This window comes from Mytilus edulis, chromosome 8 (assembly GCF_963676685.1).
Source record: "Mytilus edulis chromosome 8, xbMytEdul2.2, whole genome shotgun sequence".
NCBI lineage: Eukaryota > Metazoa > Mollusca > Bivalvia > Mytilida > Mytilidae > Mytilus > Mytilus edulis.
In genome coordinates this window covers 73,913,585-73,936,471 of record NC_092351.1, presented here as the reverse complement: position 1 = coordinate 73,936,471, position 22,887 = coordinate 73,913,585, and the positions used below count along the sequence as shown (strand labels likewise).

At 31.5% G+C, this 22,887-nt stretch overlaps 1 protein-coding gene across 2 annotated transcripts in view; it reads right to left on the bottom strand.

Annotated features, from left to right (window-relative positions):
- Nucleotides 1-22,887, bottom strand: part of LOC139486251 (transcription intermediary factor 1-beta-like) — a 152,711-nt gene that overhangs the window by 31,215 nt on the left and 98,609 nt on the right. Inside the window, exon 5 of one of the 2 annotated variants that reach the window (XR_011655531.1) lies at nucleotides 18,486-18,724. The gene's annotated coding sequence lies outside the window, so the exon portion shown is untranslated. The remainder of the gene's footprint in view (nucleotides 1-18,485; nucleotides 18,725-22,887) is intronic. The other variant, XR_011655530.1, reaches the window with a different exon arrangement.

The window sequence follows — 22,887 nt, the reverse complement described above, 5'->3', positions numbered from 1 at the left end:
ACAGACAGAAATATGAATATTTTCACACTTGTTTTCATGCAAATAAAACTATTGATACAAAATGAATACATTAACAATGTAAATAGTGTATGCTTAAATTATTACATCTCTTCTCAGGGTTCGGTTTTTATACACATTTTAAACATTCAGAGTGTTTAACGTTTAAAGTGCTTCGAATGCTTCATTTTTTATCTTTTTAGAATGTGCAATACAATACATTATTATCTTTTTGTCGATTTTCGTTGCCATATGATTGTCAGTGATTTCTTAAATGATTAACTTAAAAAAGCCTTTTCCTCATCCTACCGATTAGGTAACACTTAAAATAATGCTTTCAAAATACTTTTAATAATTTTTCAATAATTAAATCAGCAAGGTCAATTTACTTTACGTTGATATTTAATTTTTTTATCGTCAATTTATATTTTAAAATTAAATAATGCAGTCGACAAGTCATGTTTAAATTCTTCTACATTGGTTGGTTTATCCATATAACATTGCAATAACAGCAATCCATTATGTGTTGACAAAAACTATCATTGATATAGCCATCATAAAATAATTATTGTTTACAAAGCTTTTTTCGAATTTTGCGAAATACTAAGGATGTTCTTTCCAACAGAAGGATCACCTAAGTTGTTTTTGACTAATTTTTAATGCCTTTTTGGTCATTATTGCTCTTCAGCTTCGTACTTTTGGCCTTTTAGAGCGTCACTGACGAGTCTATAGTGGACGAAAAGTGCGTCTGACGTACACAATTTCTATTCTGGTATTTATAATGAGTTAACTTACAAAATGTTAAGTTTGAAACCTTTTGATGACATAAATGAAAGTAGATCACTTTGTGAAATGAATATTATGTTGTGCCCTTCTTCTTGCAGATTTGGTTCTGTATTATTATGAGACTGACTTCATACAGGAACAAAAACAATAAGGAGTTAGCAATATCCTTTAACTTTACTGTCCGCTATATAGATGATGTTTTCTCACTAAATGATTCAAAGTTGGTGACTATGTTTAACGCATATATCCCGTCAATTTACAGATAAAAGATCCAACAGAAATAGTTAATTCGGCCTCATATCTGGACTTTCATCTAGAAATTAACAATGAAGGTCGATTTAAAACAACCATTACGACAAACAAGATGATTTTAGCTTCCCCATTGTGAACTTTCAATTTTATGTAGAAACATTCCAGCAGCGTATGCATACGGGGTCTATATCTCCCAATTGAATGAATATTCTTGCGCTTGTATTTCCTATCATTATTTCCTTGTTAGAGGGTTTATGCTCACAAGGAGGTCAATAAACCAAGAGTTCAAAATGGTGAAGTTGAAATCATCCTTTTCGTTAGTTTTACGGACGCGATCACAAGTTGGTTGACCGTTATAGAGTAACCGTTTCACAGATGATATCTGATATGTTTCTTACGTTGTGCCTACAATCCCCTTCCTTTTCGTGAATGTGACCTACCGAATTACACTACTTACCGGGTTTGTAATAGTATTAGCAATACGACGGATGCCACATGTAGAGCAGGATCTAATTACCCTTCCGGAGCAACTAACCACCCCAGTTTATTGCTCCTTTTTCAATGAAATAGAAAACTTAGTAATTCAATATCTAGATTTGTGTTCTCGCTCGCAATAAAACAATATTTCGTATAATCTGTACTACATTATTATAACTTGCTATTGTGTATTTTGCTTTTGATTAATGTATTGGCCTACCTTGAAAGGTAATTTCCTGTAATTATAGGTTTTCTTATGCATTTGTGTATATATTTGTCGATATTCGGAGGAAGATGCAAGCAATACTATAATAACCATGACATTTTATTTTTGTAGTTTGCTTTGTATATGCGACTTTTTGTATTTCTTTTGTTCTTATAGCGTGACTCTGTACTTTAAAAGATCCCGTCAGTATCATATTGTTCTATCATATGTCATTATGATATATTTCTATTATGAACTACTGTATACGTTGAACCACAAACGTCAAAATCATTCAATCGCGTAGTGGAATTAACTATTTGTGGATTCTTTTAAATTCTATATATAACTTTTGGACTAGTTTAAACCTCGGTCTATTTCTGAAATTTATTCTTACATACTTTTGATTTTTTTAACCCTGTATGCTAACATTGCCTATGTAAAATTTTAAAATCGTTTGAAAGCACATTGAATGACAAATTTATTTGACGTATAAAATTTTCTGACGTCAGACACTCAAATCAATGAATGTGTTCGTAGATAGTAGATGTTTTTGTTTTCTGTTAAATTGTTCCTTTTAAAATTGTTATACGATGATGACTGATGTACCCATATTTTGACTATTTTATTTATTGTGTCTGTTTATTTAACGCATCAATGTAAATATAACGGAATTTGATGAGACTGTCATTAACATGAGAGGGTTAGCGCTATAGAACCAGGTTTAATCCACCATTTTCTACATTTGAAAATGCTTGTACCAAGTCAGGAATATGACAGTTCTTGTCCATTTGTTTTTGATACGTTTTGTTATTTGATTTTGTCATGTGATTAAAGACTTTCCGAATTGATTTTCCTCTAAGTACAGTATTTTTGTGATTTTACTTTATACGTTAATAACATATGCAACGGTAAAAACATCAAAAAACATATCTAAATATATATGTTTTTTTTTGGGGGGGGACTCGGTAATAAATGTGCAGATCTTTATTGGCATGGTGTATTTTCTATCATGATAACCAGGATAAATGAATGATGCTAAAAAAAAATTATCAAACCAAGACTTTCAAATAGTGAAGTTAAAATCATTCCATCGTAAGTTTTACAGACACCGTCATGAATTGGTTGACCGTTTAATAAGAATAAGACTTCTGAACGTGTTCAAACTTATATGAGGAACACGACGTGTGTCATTTGTAGAGTAGGATATGACTACCTTGCCAAAGCATATTAGGGTATATGAGAGCACCCCTTTTGTTTTGTGTTGCTTAGTCCTTTGTTGTCTATATTGTGTTGAATGTCACTCTGTTTTTTTCGCCCCTCTTTAAGGGATATGGCTCTTTTCATGTTATGTTTACAATGAAAAGATTATATCGGGGAAGAAGACCACATTTTGATGGAATAACTTAAAATAGTTTTCAAAGATAACGTTCGGTGTAGAAACACATCATAATAATACTTCTTTTTCTGTCACTTCGAATGTCTCATTTAGTATGTTACATTCTGTAATATAGATTGATCTAATACGACGTTAGTTTAATCATCAAACAAATACATAAGATTTCGATTAATTTAACAGATTTATCAAAAGAGAAATGACGAAGAAGTACTATTAGTATAATGCACCTGTTGATAAAAACAAGGGAATACATAGTACAAAAACATTAATTATTCATAGAACGATTCTTAAGATGATAAATTAATTGTAACAAAACCAAAGGTAGCATACTATTGGCAGAAAAAAAAACCTGGTTGTATTGTACTAGTTTATTTGTGACAATGCACCAATGAGATAGTTGTGCCATTAAGAGCTTGTCTCACAGAAAACCATGCAAAAGTGTCCAGGAGTGAATTTTGCGGAATCTCTTTAAATTTGGTACACACAACACTTAAGCCATGCAAATATCAGATTCACTTGCAAAATGTTTTGCTTAAATTTTATAGGATAACCGAGTGTTGTAGCGCCATCTATTTTCATAATTTTTTTACGGGAAAATTTCCAAATTTAAGGTTTTTTTTATGGATTTAATTCCAACAAATAATCAATTCTAGCCATGATAAAAATCTCTTTTGCCCAATGCATGTGATAAAGCATTATTGAGGAAATAAAAAAATGTAATTAATAAATATATATTTCATTTTTATAGTAGGGCCTCTACATTTATTAAACAGGTGTTTAAGGAATAAGCTATTTTACCAAATTAAGGACCTGAAGAAATGCTAAAATATAGAAAAGGTGAAACTGTAATCAAAAGATGAATATATCAAAATGTATGGCGTTCATTATCACTGAACTAGTATATATTTGTTTAGGGGCCAGCTGAAGGACGCCTCTGGGTGCGGGAAATTCTCGCTACATTGAAGACCTGTTGGTGATGTTCTGCTGTTGTACGGCTATTTTTTATAGTATTTTTTTGGTTTCGTTCTTATGTTGTACTGTTATACCACTGTCCCAGGATAGGGAGAGGGTTGGGATCCACATTATTTATGTATGTTTTAGTTTAAATATATTTATTTATAGTGGATTTGGAAACAAGTTTTGCAACTTATATTAATCCCTTTCCACTTTGCAGGTGCAAGTGCTGCCTTGTAGCGGCATTAGACTACTCTTTTTCGAAATCTACAAGGGTGTCTTTTACGTGCAAGTATGTATGTGACTGTCCCAAGTCAGGAGCCTGTAATTCAGTGGTTGTCGTTTGTTTATGTGTTAAATATTTGTTTTTCGTTCATATTTTTTTACATAAATAAGGCCGTCAGATTTCTCGTTTGAATTGTTTTACATTGTCCTTTCGGGGCCTTTTATAGCTGACTATGCGGTATGGGCTTTGTTCATTGTTAAAGGCCGTACGGTGATCTATAGTTGTTAATGTCTGTGTCATTTTGGTCTTTTGTGGATAGTGGTCTCATTGGCAATCATATCACATCTTCTTTTTTATATTAACACAAAGCCCCAAACCAGGGTGCAATTCTTGTTAAAATGAGTGATTTTATACTTCAACTGCTGTTTCTTATTAATAACAAAGCAAAATTATAGTGAAAACGACAATCAAAGTATTAAAAGCTCTCATGGAAAGCTCTTTTTAACAAATTTAAAAAAAAGGTTTGATAGAAAATCTTAATTCTTAAATTTGAAACTGCTAATTGCATGTTTTGTCTTTAACCTGTTGCCATGAGTATATCTGGCACCTGCTTTTATAAGAACTTTAATAATCATAATGAAAAATAGGCACAGAAATGTGCTGGAATCACATATTTAGGCAAATGTAATCTTGTTAGAAATCTTACATGCTACTCATGAACATTCATTTGTGTCTAATTATGCATGTTATTCAGTATGTTGATCCAGTAGTACCTGATATTGAGGCTGTCAAATTAAAACAACACAAATCATATCATTAGTTTATATGAAAAAAAGTTGGTTACATGTGTAGGTCAGGTGATGACAGAATTTTTTTTTGAAAATTTTGAACAAAAAAAACACCATCAGGATATTTTTGTCTAGTGTAAATTACCCAAAATTTAGTTTGTTTTGTTTGTTTTTATACAATAAGACATTGAATCCTTTACATTTCTTTTTAATAGCCCATAATGACATTCAAAACATTATCATGATTATAGAATTTATAGCTCATAAAATCATTGATACCAGCTGACTCGGCAAAAACTTTCAGTTTACAGAAAAAGTAACTATATCATTGTCCTTGTACTATTCTGTGAATTGTCACTTCCATTCTGGATTACAATTATCATTGTATATTCACAAAAGCAAGATCAACACATTTAATATCTACCATGAGTAGCATAATTCTCATTTTGGGTAGTTTCTCTCTATCATCACTTATTCACTTTCATCTCCCGAAACTAATTGTTTTGTGGTTAAGGTCTATGATTTTTCTTACGTAAAATATGCATTGATTCTTTTAGTTTGTTAAGTTGACAATCGGTTTCCTCTTTAACAAAGTATCCAACTTAGGAAACTATTGTAGTTCATGTAAGGTCGAGCTTCATTCTGACTATAGCTAATTACCATGATAATATAAAATTTGAATTTTTCCAGTTTCACAGATAAATGTACATGTATAAGTAATTTAGGACTTGCAGTGTGAATCTTAATACTTTTCTCTTACTGCAATATAGCCATTCCAACTCCATTGTCTGAATATCTGCTGACATTTTTTTCAATATGTTATGTAAAGTTTAATATAGCGACCATATCTATATATTTGCATTTTGAATCCAGGAAATTCAGTCTTGTCCTATCCTATTAAACATTTACTTTAATTTTTATCCATTTGAAACATTTTGTACATGTTTTGTTCAAGTTTAAAATTTCTCGCACAACTGCTTTCATGATTTATGCAGATTAGGACACGAACAGAAGAAAAAACATGTGCGTCATGCTAACTATATACATGTACATGTCATACTAACAATACTAATAATTAGATATCCGAATTGCAACATTAAGAATTCATGTATTCCGGCCCTGAGAACAATTTAGATTCCGCCTTCATAGTTAACATTGTAATGCAAACAGAATTGGTTAATTTAAATAATAATGAATTTCAATCATGACAATAATTATGAGAGTGACGGAGTATAGTATCATGCATGGCAATACATATTCCCATTTCGGTTAAAATTTTAAATATACTGGAACAAAATCTGATACTTAATCTAATCTTGATTTGGCATGATGTAATGTAATAAATGTCAAGTCAATATCTACAAGCATAATAAAAAAAGGTGTGGAAACTTCACCTAAGTACATCCTTAAGTCGACAGCACTTTACTGTTGTCCAAATACAAATTTGATAAACATTAAATGAATATCTGTGTTTTTCAAATTTTACAGTATGTAGACTTCCGCTCTTTGCCATTACCTATCAAGTAAGCTACTGCTAAACCAATACCAGACCAAAGCATTTCTTATATCAAAATAAGTGTTCGAAACTAGTCCTTGCTAAACAATCTCAAGCAACATTTTCTTTCCTGGTGTCAATAGTATCAATCATGAAAATATACCACTGTTATCTTACATCCATTCGAACACATGCTCTGTCTGCATTTGATATATACGTTAATAATCAACATGTGTACGATAGTGTATAAATGGTTTTGCTTTTTATACTGTTGTTTGTCTTTTGGTGTTTTATACGTATGATTGCCATGATGTAGATGACTTATTTTTGACGTATGCGTTTTAATGTTCCCTATGGTGTCTGTTGTTACAAATCGAAATTAGAGGGAATTTAGGTAGTTAAGGGATAATATGTCATACCGATTTTTAGCACCATAGTTATTCTTTTTCTTAAAATCGATAACTTACCGAAACTTCAACTCTCCGAATAGGCTGTCTATATCTGTGTCTGCAGGATTTTTCATTCTGTGTGATATAGACGACCTATCGCAAACTAGTTTTAAATCTATGTTGTCCAAATCAACTTTAAGTTTCTTCAGCTTTTGTAATAATGGTATATTTCTTTCAATGTTTGACAGTTTTCATAAACTCCACGATACACTTTGGTCAGTGCATTCATAGTTTGTAAAGCTTTCTTTTTTCCATCCTGCACTTGTTAAACAAAATCATCAACTTTTTAATCAATTATTTTCTTCCAGTAATTCAACTCTTCAGCAATGGTCTTGATGACTGGTAGACTTCCTCATGGTAACCTTTTGTGTAATTTTCAATTCTGTTAACGTTTGTTGTTACATTTAATTCAATATCCTTAGCAAGTTGAGATATAATTTTTACAGTTGATTTAGTAAGGTCTATCATCAAATGACGACTGTGTTTGTCTACATGGCAAATTCTACACACAGACCACAGAAGTGTCACAATCCTGACAGTAGAATAAGTAACTTTCGCTGTGTTCCGTGCAAAGAAGTTTTTCTTCCTGGTTGATATCTCGTCCGCTTACAAAAGTGTGGTTTTTACAAGACTTTGTGCGTAAATGAGATAATTTACAGCTGCCGCAAAATAACTGATCACACTGCTGGCAGTAATGTTTATCTGGACCGCAAGTACAGATTGTCGATACCGGAGCTTGGGCCATTATATATGTCTTAGTGACTACTTACAGTTACATTTTAGCTCATTCTGTTATCTTCATAGTGTAGTCTTAAAAAGACTTTCCTGTCGTGGAATACAACAAATATTTATCTAATATACAAGGAAATAGAAAAGAAGTAATATATTAACGTATTTATATTTTCTGAGTGTCTCACACAATTAAAAAAGAGGGACGAAAGATACCAAAGGGAAAGTCAATGTTTTCGACCGTTCCGATTGATAAATAGAATAATTGAAATTTGACATTGGACGCCATATTTGTCAATAAAAACAAATCAGGGAGGCGCGATTAGTATTCAAATATTAACGGTACGGGACCGAAAAAATTCCTTAATTTGAAAAAAAAAAAATCCGACCACCTCCTAACATCGAAAGGTGGTCGACTTTCAAAAGAAGGTGGTCGGCACACCCGGCTCAAATGCCGAATGGAAAACACTGAGTGTTATTATGTCTTTAATCAAATACTTTGTATTTCTGCTGAATGTTCAAAAACATTTTTTTAAAATAGCAGTTAGAATAAAAGTTGTATTAACGTGTTGATACTTACAGTAGAGCGTCAATGGTAAAGAAGGTTTATACTGCTAAATCTGTATATACTGTTAAACTATCATTTAACATGTTTAAGGAATGACTGTAATATTTTTTCTGTCTATGAAGAAATAACATAAAACATTTGGTGCACACTGAACAACGCGCGGAGCGGGTTATTTAACAGTGTGCACCACATTTTTTTATGTTATTTCGAATAGACAGAAAAAAATATTACAGTCATTTCTTATAATTTAATTCTAAATTCCATTTTAAACCGAAGAAAACCAAGAAAAAAGGTTGATAACGTCACGATCACATGACTAAATTATGTCTATGGGCTCATAACAAAATAATGTCAGCCAATCAGAAGCCGCGTTACATCCAAAATTAAATTATAATAATATATTCCTTATGTCACTTAATAAGTCACTTACTGATTCTAAATGATTCTACTGATATCATCAGAGTATTTCATTATTAACAACCAAGCGAAGATCGGATAATTAATTCAATGTCTTTACCTGTCTACCTCCAATAAAGAGATGAAAGATACGTTTTTAATTTTAGTTTAAATATCATTGTACTTAAGATACATAATGTATATTCATTTAAAATTTGACTGAGAATACTGTATACAATATCAAGTATAATTGGCTTTGTTTGATATAATAAACCTTATGTTGCCAGATATAATGGTTTCAATGACATAAACACGAAATATGTTCATCAAATATGTATTTCCTTTGCATATATTTCTTTTTACATGGTACATATATAGAAGATAGAACTAGACTACCAATTATCTTCAGTTTTTGAAGGTTTTATATACACAATTACACTCCGATAAAAGTAAAATTAAGAATTGGACTTTTTAATTTGTCAAAAAAACAACAATCCACCAAAGCGCATTAAACAGCCGGAAGCCACAAATACTTCTGCTGTTCCCTAAACAAACACTCGTTCTCAGTCCGTAACAAATGGAATCATACTAAATTCGTAAACATTTAATTGAACTAAAAAAAAAAAAAAGTTCCGATGCAAAAACCCTATAATAAAATTAACGGTACCAATTTTCTTGCACCAGATGCGCATTTCGACAATACAAGACTCTTCAGTGATGCTCGTGGCCAAAATATTTGAAATTCAAAGCTTATATAAAAGATGAAGAGCTATAATCCAAAAGGCCCAAAAAGTATAGCCAAATCCGTGAAAGGAATCAGAGCTTTGCTTGGGGGAGATACATTCCTTAATTTATAATAATTTCTAATATTTTGTAACAGCAAATTTTAATAACACAAAAAATCCGTATGTTCATGCCAGTACCGAAGTACTGGCTACTGGGCTGGTGATACCCTCGGGGACTAATAGTCCACCAGCAGAGGCATCGACCCAGTGGTAGTAATAAAATTAACGGTACCAATTTTCTCGCATCAGATGCGCATTTCGACAATACATGTCTCTTCAGTGATGCTCGTGGCCAAAATATTTGAAATCCAAAGCTTATATAAAAGATGAAGAGCTATAATCCAAAAGGTCCAAAAAGTATAGCCAAATTCGTGAATAAGTGAATCAATATTAACGCCAAAATATGCAGTCTTTAATAACCTGGCAACAGTATCGGAACTATATCCCTTCTTGATTAGTCTATTTAAAGGTGTTGTTAGCTTCTGAGGTGTACACTGACATTTTTGTGCTTTATAAAGAATATTTATACAAAATTGGATGTGAAATACCTGAACGTATAAGAAGTTTGCATATATTTTACGGACGCCATCACGAGTTGGTTGACCGTTATGGAATAACCGTTTCACAAATGATATCGGATAAGTTCCTTACGTCGTAACTACAATCCCCTGAATGTGACATACCTAATGAGACTATTTACCGGATTTGTTATCACATACGCAAAACGACGGGTGCCACATGTGGAGCGGGATCTGCTTATCCTTCTGGAGCACCGAGTTTTTGGTGGGTTCGTGTTGTTTATTCTTTAGTTTTCTATGTTGTGTCATGGGTACTATGGTTTATCTGTTTGTCTTTTTTCAGTTTTAGCCATGTCGTTGTCAGTTTATTTTTGATTTATGAGTTTGACTGTCCCTTTGGTATCTTTCGTCGCTCTTTTTTAGCTATATTTACGAATGATGTCTTTATACCGATGATAAAATTTTGTAAATGTTTTGACTAGTTTTGTGATATCGGTGTAATAATTTGTGAGAAAAACATAAATTTCTCTCGTTAAAATCTAAAACATTGATGCATACACCAGCGAATCGTACAAATTTAGATATATAAAAACTTTAAGATGGTGACAAGGGAACGTCACAATTTAAAAATAGATAATTGACGAAAGGTAATGAAAATTCATCTCTTTTGTCACAAATTTTAGTATTAAGCTTTCCGTGAATGATATATATATCAAGATCAAGGAAAGGGCAGTGGTCATTGTTAGTATTAGCTTTATTTAAAGTAAGTTCAACAGGATAAATGTTTTTAGTATACATACTAAAGTCGTCATTTCTGAGAGTCAAAGTATCATCCAAATATCTAAAAGTATTATTAAATTTGTTTATCAGATGTTGTTTCGATGGATCTTTGCTGATTTTTGTCATAAAATGTAACTCATAGTAATACACAAATTGGTCCACAATAAGTGGTGCACAGTTAGTTTGTTTGTGTTTACAAATGATCGAAAATTTTGTTTTGTTTTGAAATTTCATGTGACTGTTATACAATTGAAAGGTTCAACTAGGTATACAGCCAGTTCTATTAAGCATGGCTGTACCACGTCCGAAATATGACAGTTGTTATCATTTAGTTTGATGAATTTGGACATTTGAATTGGCCATTTGTGCAAGGACTGTTCATTTGGAATTTTCCTCGGAATCAGTTGTTTTGTTGTTATACTTTTAGTTCAATAAGCGTGTTCAACCGACTGTCAAGTGTGTGGGAAAAAGGACGATATATTAAATAATACTACGTTTGAGTTAAATATCATAGATTGATTGAGTTTAAATTTTTGATTTTGATTCTACTAAATAACAAGATAATCATTTGGTACTGTTTCGAAAGTAATGGAATGAAATACCACTGCTGTATCCGATACGCCAAAAACAAACCTTGAGGTATAATACCACCAAATCACGGTACGTCACATCCGGTTGTATACGAAAATGGGTCGAAAAAAAATATTCCCTTGAATTTGACAGCTGTAGGTAATTAATCCTACATTTTATTGCAGTAAAATATTTCTGTGTCATAAACATATGTCTTGGGTATTTCTTTATTATCTTTAAATCAATCGTGGTATTACACCTAATAGTCTATGTCAGTGCAGCCTTTGTTCTTGGTTGACGTAGGTCAGATACGCAAACATTGTGTGTAATCGAGTTAGGAATAAAGGGGTTTTGGAAGTTTTATCAAAATTAAGGGTATATTCAAACAGTTTCGAATGGGAGTCATGTTTATGACTTAATAGTCCGTCCGATAACAGGAACAATTACGGACGCCTTTTTTAATCATTGTCTTTCCAAAAAAAACAAAAGAAATAGTCATAAGCGAAAAGGACAAATGCGTCTACCTTTTTGACACAGAGGGAGAAAGAGAAGCGACACAATGCATGACAACTTTTTAATAAATAGTAAAGAATCAAATAACTATACACCAACAACACTACAATGATTCAACAAGTTCCCTCCGTTTTGTCATAGTTTTGTTAGTTTGTTTTCGACTTATTTCTTTGTGGTCATTCATCTTTTAAAACAAATAGTAATTTCCATTTACTATTAATCCTTTTATTTAGGATGGTTTCTCCTCTTTTTTTTAATTTTATGCCAGATTGTCAGAATCCTCTGGTTTTATCCATGTAGTACCATTTAACAAATTTTGCCCACCGACCCTTACTTGTCTTTTTATAATTTGATTAAATATAGTTTAAAAGGTCTTCCGTGAAAATCTTATAAAATCCTTGTTATTTTTGTTATCATTTTTGAAAGGAAAAAGGCACCAATGTAAAGTGTATGAAAAATCTAGAGAGAATTATTTCCCGCCAAATTTTCAGAGGTGTATACCTCGAAAACAAGCACATTGACCCTATCTTTTTTCATGCTTTTTTAGTTCCTTTATAACTAAACAATCAATTTATAACAGTCTTTATAAAAACTTCTATTTTGAAACAGAGTAGCGAACATCCTTAAACGAAAGTGATTGTAAACGTTGTTGTTTTCAACAAAGACTCGATAGTCCAAAAGGAGTCGATCCTCTCATTTTCGACTTATTCGTTTATTCATATAAGACTGATTTCACAAAGGAGCTTCTTGAGAAGAATTTAGCTTTCCGCTATGAAGACAATGTCATATCACTTAAAGTTTCAAAGTTTGGGGTTATGTTGAATGCATTTATCCCATTCATTTTGATATAATAGTGAAGCGACGGACATGACAATTTTAGAAATTTAAATTATCTAAATACCTCATAGAATTTTAATGTCTTGAATTGTCTATCGATTATCAAGCTTCAGACAAATATTTGTCGTAAATATCAAATCTGGTACAAATGACGTTGTAAGCAGCCTTAACTGACGTTACCCAACTTACAACGAATACCCCACTGCTGTTTCGGTAGACAAATCCTTTATTCTCATAACTTACCCCTTCTAAAAATAATTTGTGAACGAAATTGACAAATACAGTTACTCTTCAACTTCATAAACTATATTTTGGATTTTCGATATGATTCTTTTATTGAATATGTTGCTTTCCTTTAATTGAGGTTTGAGTTTGGCTGAATAATGTTAATCTAGATATGTGGGTTACTTTGAGTTTTATTTAAAACTGATTCCTCCTTCGCCTAACTGGATGACAAAATCACGTGTAAACTACATTTTTTGTCGGTTGTATTTCTTTTCCAAAATATATTATCATCTATTTTATCTTTTATCCTAGTCCATTAATGCATCCACCGTTACACAATTGTGTACTGATTTGAACTTATGTCCATATGTTTTACATAAGTTTTATTCATCATGTGTATTGCTGTTCTACATACATGTACATTAAAAGAAAGGAAGGTACAAACACAATTTCATTGTGTAATTATTGACTGTTATATTTATCCTTTCAAGAAGATGCAGTAGCAGTAATTGCTTCATGTAAGTTTATTCTTATTTAAGCTAACAAAAACCTATTTCCGCAGCCAAAATAAAACAGCTCTACCACCAGTCCGCTTACCACTGGAAGGAAACAAAATAAAAGATATGCATCAAACATAGCCGTTTTAATTCTGTAGTAAGTTAACACTTCAGTTTCATCATAAATATCTATTATATAGTCATTTTCAAATTTACTGTTTGCAAAAGTATAAATTATTCCAAATAATAGTAATGGTCTTATCCCAGACAGAAAACTCTAGCAGTATTGGGCAAAACTTTTTTTTACCTTTTGGTTTTCAGTACTGTTCAACTTTGTGCTTGTTTTGGCTCTCGATCGTTTTTCATCTGAGCGTCACTGGTTAGTCTTGTGTGGACAAAACGCCCGTCTGGCGTATTAAATTTCAAACCTGGTGCCTTTTGTTAGCTATTATTCGTGTGTTTCTCTGTCCTATATGTTCTTCTATTTATTTGTATTGTAGTCCTGGCATGTTGTGTTGTCATTTTAATGTTATATTTAACATTGCAATTAAAACGGGAGGTTACGCATGCCACAAAACCAGGTTCAATCCACCATTTTTATTCTATCAATTTATTTTCAAAATTGTTTGTATGCACTTTGAACAACAAATTTATGTGACGTATATAATTTTTCTAACGTCAGACACTCAAATCAATCCATGTGTTCTTAGACAGTAGATGTTATTGTGTCCTGTTAAATTGTTCCCTTTAAAAAGTTTTGGATTCTCATATATTCTATGTATAATTTTTGGACTAGTTTGAATCTCGGTCTATTTCTGTAATTTATTCTTACATACTTTTGATTTTTTAACCCTGTATGCGTACATTGCCTATGTAAATTTTAAAATTGATTGTATGCACATTGAACGACAAATTTATGTGACGTGTATAATTTTTCTGACGTCGGACACTCAAGTAGATCCATGTGTTCGTGGATAGGTTTGTGTGTCCTGTTAAATTGTTCCTTTTAAAAGTTTTGGATTCTCATAAATTCTATGTAAAACTTTTGGACTAGTTCGATTTCTGTAATTTATTCTTACATACTTTTGATTTTTTAACCCTGTCTGCGCTCATTGCCTATGTAAAATTTAAAATTGTTTATAATCCAGGTACTTTTGATAACTATTGTATGCACATTGAACGACAAATTTATGTGACGTATATAATTTTTCTGACGTCAGACACTCAAATCAATCCATGTGTTCGTAGATAGTAGATGTTGTTGTGTCCTGTTAAATTGTTATACGATGATGACTGATGTTCCCATATTTTGACTATTTTATTGATTGTGACTGTTTATTTAACGCATCATGTGAATGTAACGGAATTTGATGAGACTGTTATTAAAGTGAGAGGGTTAGCGCTATAGAACCAGGTTTAATCCACCATTTTCTACATTTGAAAATGCCTGTACCAAGTCAGGAATATGACAGTTCTTGTCCATTCGTTTTTGATGCGTTTTGTTTTTTGATTTTGCCATGTGATTATGGACTTTCCAAATTGATTTTCCTCTGAGTTCAGTATTTTTGTGATTTTACTTTGTACCAAGTTTGGAAAATGAAACATTTTAGTTCGTTTCTTTGTGTGTAACATTTAAATGGTGTGTTTCTGTTGTGTCGTTTTTTTGTCCCTCTTTTTTTTAATGCGTTTCCCTTAGTTTTTATAGTTTGTAGCCCGGATTAGTTTTTTTAATCGATTTACGACTTTCGAACAGCAATTTACTACTGTTGCCATTATGCACACAGTGATAGTTGAGTAGTATTTGCTCTCTTTTTCTTCTGTACTACCCAGTTTGTTAACCTTATATTTGGTACGATTTGTGTTAATCAATCTTTGGCCTTCTTTAAGTACCATGTATAATGCATGTAGCTGCTATGTAAAGTGCAAGCACCTTTTACAAAAATCTAGGACTCTTGGTTACAAACTATTGTCCTGCTTTTACTTCAAACTTGAAAAGGTGTCGCCATCCTATTTTTGCTTGCAAAAATAAGGTCTTTGTGTTTTGATTTTGTGAATTGCAATACCTTTGGAATAGGATTTGAATTTTGTTTTAGAATAGTATCAAATCCATATGTAAGACAGTTATTGAATATCCATTGTTCCAGAAATGTGGGCTATTGAATATGATTCTTAAGGATAAGGCCAGCAAAATAAAGGGATATTACATATGTTTTTTTAAAAATAATCCGTTGTACTTTTCCAAAGTTACATAATATATATGAATGCAATAAACAAAGTCACACAATTTTGTATTCTTAAGAATTGTACATTGCGTAACGTTCATGTCGACAGTGCTTTATGTTTTTTACGAAGTCTACTCGTTCATTAGATATAAGAAGTATGAAAACTAACTTTACCTTTAAAAGTTGTAGATTAATGGAGACAAAACATATATAAGAAAGAATGCGCGTTTTGGTATTTCTAAAATATGTAACATATAAATTTTCTGACGTCAGACACGTAGAGCTGTCAATGCGTTTTTAATTTGATAGATGCGTATGTGCTTTTTTGTAAAATTATTTGTTTTAAGATTGTTACACAGTGATGACTGATGTACCCATATTTTGACTTACTTGCTATTTTATTTAGTATGTCTTTAGTTCACGCATCGTTGTGAATATATCAGAATTTGATGAGACTGAGGATTATGACAGTTGTTGTCCATTCGTTTAATGTGGTTTGTCATTTGAGTTTGCCATGTGATTAGGGCCTTTCCGATTGATTTTTTTTTTCGGAGTTCAGTATTTTTGTGATTTTACCTTTTTGACGATCCAATGCATGTATGTACGATGAGTTAGTGGTTAATATGATTGTTTACATGATATAAAAAATAATATTTATTATACAATGCAGTATAACTTTTCAATAAAACAAAGTTTGTCATATTTTGTTCCATAATCTTGTTAATTAAGACAGAATTAAGATACATAACATTGTACACACATGCACACTAACACCAAAATAGTTTTGAAAGTTTCTCTTTCATAAAAACAAAAAACCTGCTTTTTAATGTAATATTATTAACTAATCATCTATAGCATCATGATCATCTACATATTTTGTTTATTCTGACAACAAAGGTTTCTTTTGACATCAAAGGAGCACGTGAAATCAACCCCATTTGTGATGGGATTAGTGTTGGTCAGTCTTTAGTTGTATATGTTGTGTATTATGTGTATCTTGTCTGTTTGTCTTTTTTTCTTTTTGAGCCATGGCGTTGTCGGGTTGTTTTCGATCTGTGAGTGTAAATGTCCCTCTAGTATCTTTCGTCCTCTTCTATATATTTTTTTCTTACTTATTATTGTCTGTTACATTGTAGTTTATGTAGTCTGTTTGCCTTTTTTAGCCTCAACTTTTTTTCTTCTTTTTTTTTGTCGACTAATAATGTCCCTCTGGTTCCTTTTGCCTCTTTTTTGGCAGTATACATGTAACAATTTTTATAACACAATGTTTTTGTCATACTAATTTCTCTAATGATCTTAATTAGATAACCTTCATCAACGCAAAAGTGAACAATGATTTACAATTAAAAACAAAATATAATTTATCTGTCTTTCTAGAATAAAACATAAAACACATTTTATAATGTAATATTAAAAACATATAATCTATATCATAGTTAAAAATTACGCATCTACTCTGAGATTAAATAGAAACTTAACAAGCGACGATTAGCCTATTCTCTTAACAGTTTTTTTAATTTATTCTGTGAGCGTTTACATATAGATTCTTACATTAATACCAGTGGATTATCGGATTTATCCAATCGAGATAGTTAAAATATCTATTTTGAAGTCCGAGTCTATGCATCTTTGAATCATCCACTTAGCTTAAAAGGTTATGACCCTTGATATCAATCAATGATCTCCGGCAACCACACGTTGATTATTTTTTTATACAATGGGTTAGGAAAGGGGTAAATTTCAATAGAATGAGGGGAAAATGTGCTCTTCCATTGATGTGTTAACAACCATGACATATCACCTAAGTTTCGAAAGGAAAATGCACAAGCTTTCACCTAAAAATATCAGACAGTTACAGGGGTAATGAATTTGTAGAAACCATAACATATACAGAACTGTTATATGCTTTATAAAGAGAATATTATCCATGAGAGCCAAAGAGAGAAGTAATCAAATGGCTTGCTGGACGATGCTTTGAAAGGATAAATATCTGTTAAACTTGGAAGTCAGCATGAACAAAAGAATACTGTGTTAAAACATACTTGATAACCGTTACATTACTTCCCATGTTAGGGGAGGGTTGGGATCCCGTTAACATGTTTAACCCCGCCACATTATGTATGTACGTCCCTATCCGAAGCAAGGAGCCCGTTATTCAGTTGTTGTCGTTTATTGACGTTTTACATATTTGTTTTTCGTTCATTTTCTGCACTTAATTTAGGACGTTAGTTTTATTGTAGAAATTGTTTAACATTTGTAATTTCGAGTAATTTTAAAGCTGACTGTGCGGTATTGGCCTTGCTCATAGTTGAAAGCCGTACGGTGACCTAACGTTGTTGATTTCTGTGTTCTTTGGTCATTTGTTAAGTGTTTGCAATCATTCCAAATCTTCTATTTACAACTTGATTTATACAGCAGTGTATTTGAGGATTTGACTGGTTTTACTAATTGGCAAGCTGACCATTGACATAATATGTATATTATTTAGGATTATCTATACATTTCAGTTAAGGTGGCAGACAATGGTCAAATGGTCAAATAGTCATTTGTGTTTTTACCTTGTTTTGTGTGTGAAGTTCTTTTTCCTATTGTGACATATATTGTTTCCCTTTTTTCTAATTCAACCGAAATTCTAAACATAATCAGGCTTGACTACACATAAACGTTTTATTATATAAAGATATAATTATAAATACATCAAATGTATTTGAATGTTTTTGAAACAAAAACAAGTTGTGTACCATATAATATAAATAATAATGTGTCAGAAAAACGATTTAGTGGTCAATACGAATCTACCTTTCTTTCGGTAAAGTAAACAGAAAAACAAATGTCACTTAAATGGCAGATGGATCATATGATGACGGTAATTGTTGTTTGCATTAAAACGTACTCTGTATACAAATGACTATGATATCTTATAGTCCTTGGGTTGTAAGCTGTTCTATGCTTCTCCAATAAACCAATGATGCAAAATTGACTTCTTGTAGCTAAAGAACATATGATAACACATTAAAACAAAAACATACATACCACGTTATTGCAATTGTTTAATATTTCTTAAACCAATCAATAGCATATTTCAAAATCGTTATCATAAATTGTATCACATAACGATTAACTGATGATTGTGTTTAATGTTTGGCTAGATTGTTCATGTGTAAAGTTCACAGTCTCAAAATTACAATGATTATTAAATGATTGTATACACGGTTGATTTGAATTGAAACGTGATAACTTTTTGTGAACACAATTTATACGGAGATGTATGATTAATGTGATATTGCTAGATACATCATGCCTTACTAGGCCTCATAATATTTTTTATACTTTTACACTGATGAAACTCATTTTCAAAAGATACAGAGACATCTAATTCAAACATAAACAGAAGTAAAATGATATACGTACATGGAGCTTTGTAAATATGTTTGACTGAATATGCAAGTTAAAAACAAAGGCATGAACGATCTGCTTTATAAATACAATACATTTCTACAATCCAGTAAAAGAGGAACAGTCAAATTTATAAATCGAAAATAAACTGACAACGTCATGGCTAAAAATGAAAAAAAACAAACAGACAAACAATAGTACATACGACACAACATAGGCAACTAGATAATAAGCAACACGAACCCCACTAAAAACTAGTGGTGATCTGAGGTGCTCCAAAAGGGTAAGCAGATCCTGCGCCACATGTGGCACCCATTGTGATGCTAATGTTATAACAAATCCAGTAAATAGTCTTCGGGTGCGGGAATTTCTCGCTCCATTGAAGACCTGTTGGTGACTTTCTGCTGTTGTCTGTTTTATTGACGGGTGTCATTTTTATAAATTTCCTGTTTCCAAAACTTTGAATTTTTCGAAAAACCAAGGATTTTCTTATCCCAGGCATAGATTACCTTAGCCGTATTTGGCACAACTTTTTGAAATTTTGGATCCTCAATCCTCCTCAACTTTGTATTGTTTGGCTTTATAAATATTTTGATATGAGCGTCACTAATGAGTCTTATGTAGACGAAATGCGCGTCTGGCGTACTGAATTATATTCCAATTATCTAAATGACAATTAGTTCTAATGAATGAGTGTTTATCTTAAACATACAGTAGAAATTGCAATACAAAATCAAAACATAGCAATTTGAACCACTGTATAGCTGTAGTCAGATGCAAATTCATAATTGATAAAATAGAATCAGTTTGTACTTTTTTTTTGTGATTATTGGTTATGAATCAGAAATAAAAAGATGAACATAATTGGTCAAAACGTAGGATGACCACAAGTCTAAATTGTATCAGTATGTTGAGGTACTATTTCATTATGTTTAGTAATTTGCAGATCAAAATCGATCACAAGTCGGTCGCTCGCTTAGAGTACATATAGGCAGAATTATCTAAACTATCCGAAGAAAATACGAAAAAAAAGAAAGAATTAAATAGAATGGTCATGTTCAAATAGTACCAATTTCAGACAGTCACTGGTTGGCAGTGAAATGAATAAGGACTCGCTTAAAAAAAACATTTTAAATGAGCAAATACTTACAAATGACAGTTACTGTTAGTGCACACACTTAAAAAGATAAATAAAACACCCGTAAAAATAGTTAGAATTATACTATACAACTATTGTTGTTTATCTGCATTACTTTACAGAAGAGATATAGATGTATATCAAAGGGCAATAACAATAGTTAATACGAATAAAAATAATAAAACAAATTCTCTACTATTGTGAAGAATTGTGTCTCATATGCTATACATGATCGATCAAATATCTTTTTTCATTACAAAAAAAAATATACATTTACAAATTCTATACGGTTTGACACAACATAAAAGAGACACGGTTTTAAATTTTAACTGTATTCAATTGATGAACCTTCTATTGCATGCATGCAGCCTTTCGTCTGATTTTTGTAATATCAAAATAAACCAATGATTTCTTTAAACAGTCATCTACAATTGTAGTAAAATAAAACAAAACATTTGACTGCATATTCATGCACGCCAGATAAAACAGTGTTTCATTTTCTTTGTAAATAACAACAAATGTATACAAGAGGAACAATCAAATTTTTACTTTGACATTTTTTTTCCTTATATATAAGAGGAATAACTGTATGTTCCCTCATTACTTTTATTCACTATAGTCTGTTACATCAATTATCTGGCGAACATTATAATTTTCAGCATGTCAAATTGCTTTTGGTCATGTTTTATTTGTACTTTAAGTTATGTGTTTGCGTTTATCTAAATATACTAATTTATCCATAAGTATCACCGGATAATTTGCGCTGTACTTAAAATAATAATGATAAAAGAACGTTAACTCCAACAAGACATATTTCAATATCTAACGACATTACTATTGTGTTTAGTCTCAAGAAAAACCAATTGATATGAGATAGAAGTTTCATTTTTCATACATTAACATCTCCAAGAACACATGATTGTGATAGGATTAAGGTAAATTTGTGTTACTTACGTCCTCAAACCTTGACTGCAAAAAAAAAAAATAAGAAAAAGGTAAGCTTATCAAACATTTAGAAACAATGTGTTTACTGAGTCTGGTATAATTATTAACTTTTAATGACCCTTATCTCATACTGTAATATATAAATGTTTGCTCTTATCTAATACACACAATATAATGATTATTGGACTTAATTCAGTGCTGAATTCAAATAATGCTTTCACAATTATAGTAAGAATGATCGTTTTGTAAAAATCTTAATCTGTCGTAACAATTGTCTGTCACCAACAAAAGTTAGAGGTTAATATTTCAATATGCTATGAACACCAAACAAATAAACTAAAGCAAACATAATTGAACGTCTATGTTTAATGCATTATTACCATTGTTTAAATAATCAATATAAATACATGAACTCTTTTGTTAAGCTGAATATGATCTAAAGTATACTAAGATAAAAGAAAATTTAAATTCTAATATATATATATATATATGTAATTTGCTTTGTAAACAACACCGTGATACCATTTTCGATATATCGACTCAGAGATAAACATAATACTGGCTGGTAAAAAACACTTCCCACGTTAATCCACATGTACTGGAACCTTTTCACAAATCCTTTGCCCATTCTATTGTTTTAAAAATAGCATTTAAAAAAAGGAAAAATTACTTGTATTCTCATTCGGATGCATAATAAAAAGAAGTAATGCACTACAGCTCGAAGAAATCAACAAAATCAAAATAAATCAAGATTCCACGAAAGTCTATTACTGATTTTGGCGCATTTAAGTCATTTCAAAACAGGATGTCATACATATGAAAAAGCTAGAATGAAAGTTTTCTTTTAAATGAACCATTCAAATTCGTATAATACTGTATTTAAATTGATTTTGAGGTAGGTTTTTGTTTACTTTTCTATTGTATTGTATTATTTCCATAAATACTGACCGACTTTAGAAAACGCAACACTAGATTATTTTTTTTGTTATTTTTGAATAAATGTGTCACCGTGAAAAGCAATAATTGCCTGTTACAAACGCCAAATGATTTTCAGAAAGGTCAACTAATTCTGTCTGACAAGTTTTGGGTTCTATTTTACACTTTCTAATTGAGCATTTGTTCAACCCATTAATTGGTTATGGCAATTATGCGGTTGGAACTTGCGGGCTTTAAAGGTTTTTCCTCGGTTGATTCTTTGGCAATTCAGTTGATAAGAAACATTTATGGTATGAATCTGTACACAATGGCACTAGGCAATTTGATTAGCAGTTGACGTTGCGGTCGCAAACGTGTCTGGCAAATGACGATGCGTAATCAAATTCTGTTGACGTTTCATTGTCACTACACGTTCATCTGTTCATTGATGGCCAGCAACAAATCTTGTCTACTTGTATCGTTGTTGGAAGGACAGTAAGACGAGTTTCTGAAGTCATACAGTATGGTTGCAGCACGTTTATGTGTTCATGTTTGCGGTATTCTTAAGGGCTAATTCAGTTTTTTTTTATTTCTTATTCTTGGCAATATGGAGATGCAACATTTTTTAACTGATTTGAGTGAGGCAAAGGATTAAAAGAACTGTTTCACAAAGCAAAAAAAAAACTGAAACAATCTTTCATGGGTCCGAAATTTCGCTTTAAGAAATTTGTGCGACTTCGAAAATTCAGTATGATCAATAACCACAGGTTAGTCAGATTTTGATTTTTTGTAAAGAGAAAGAAATATGATATGCAAGTAAGAAGTAGT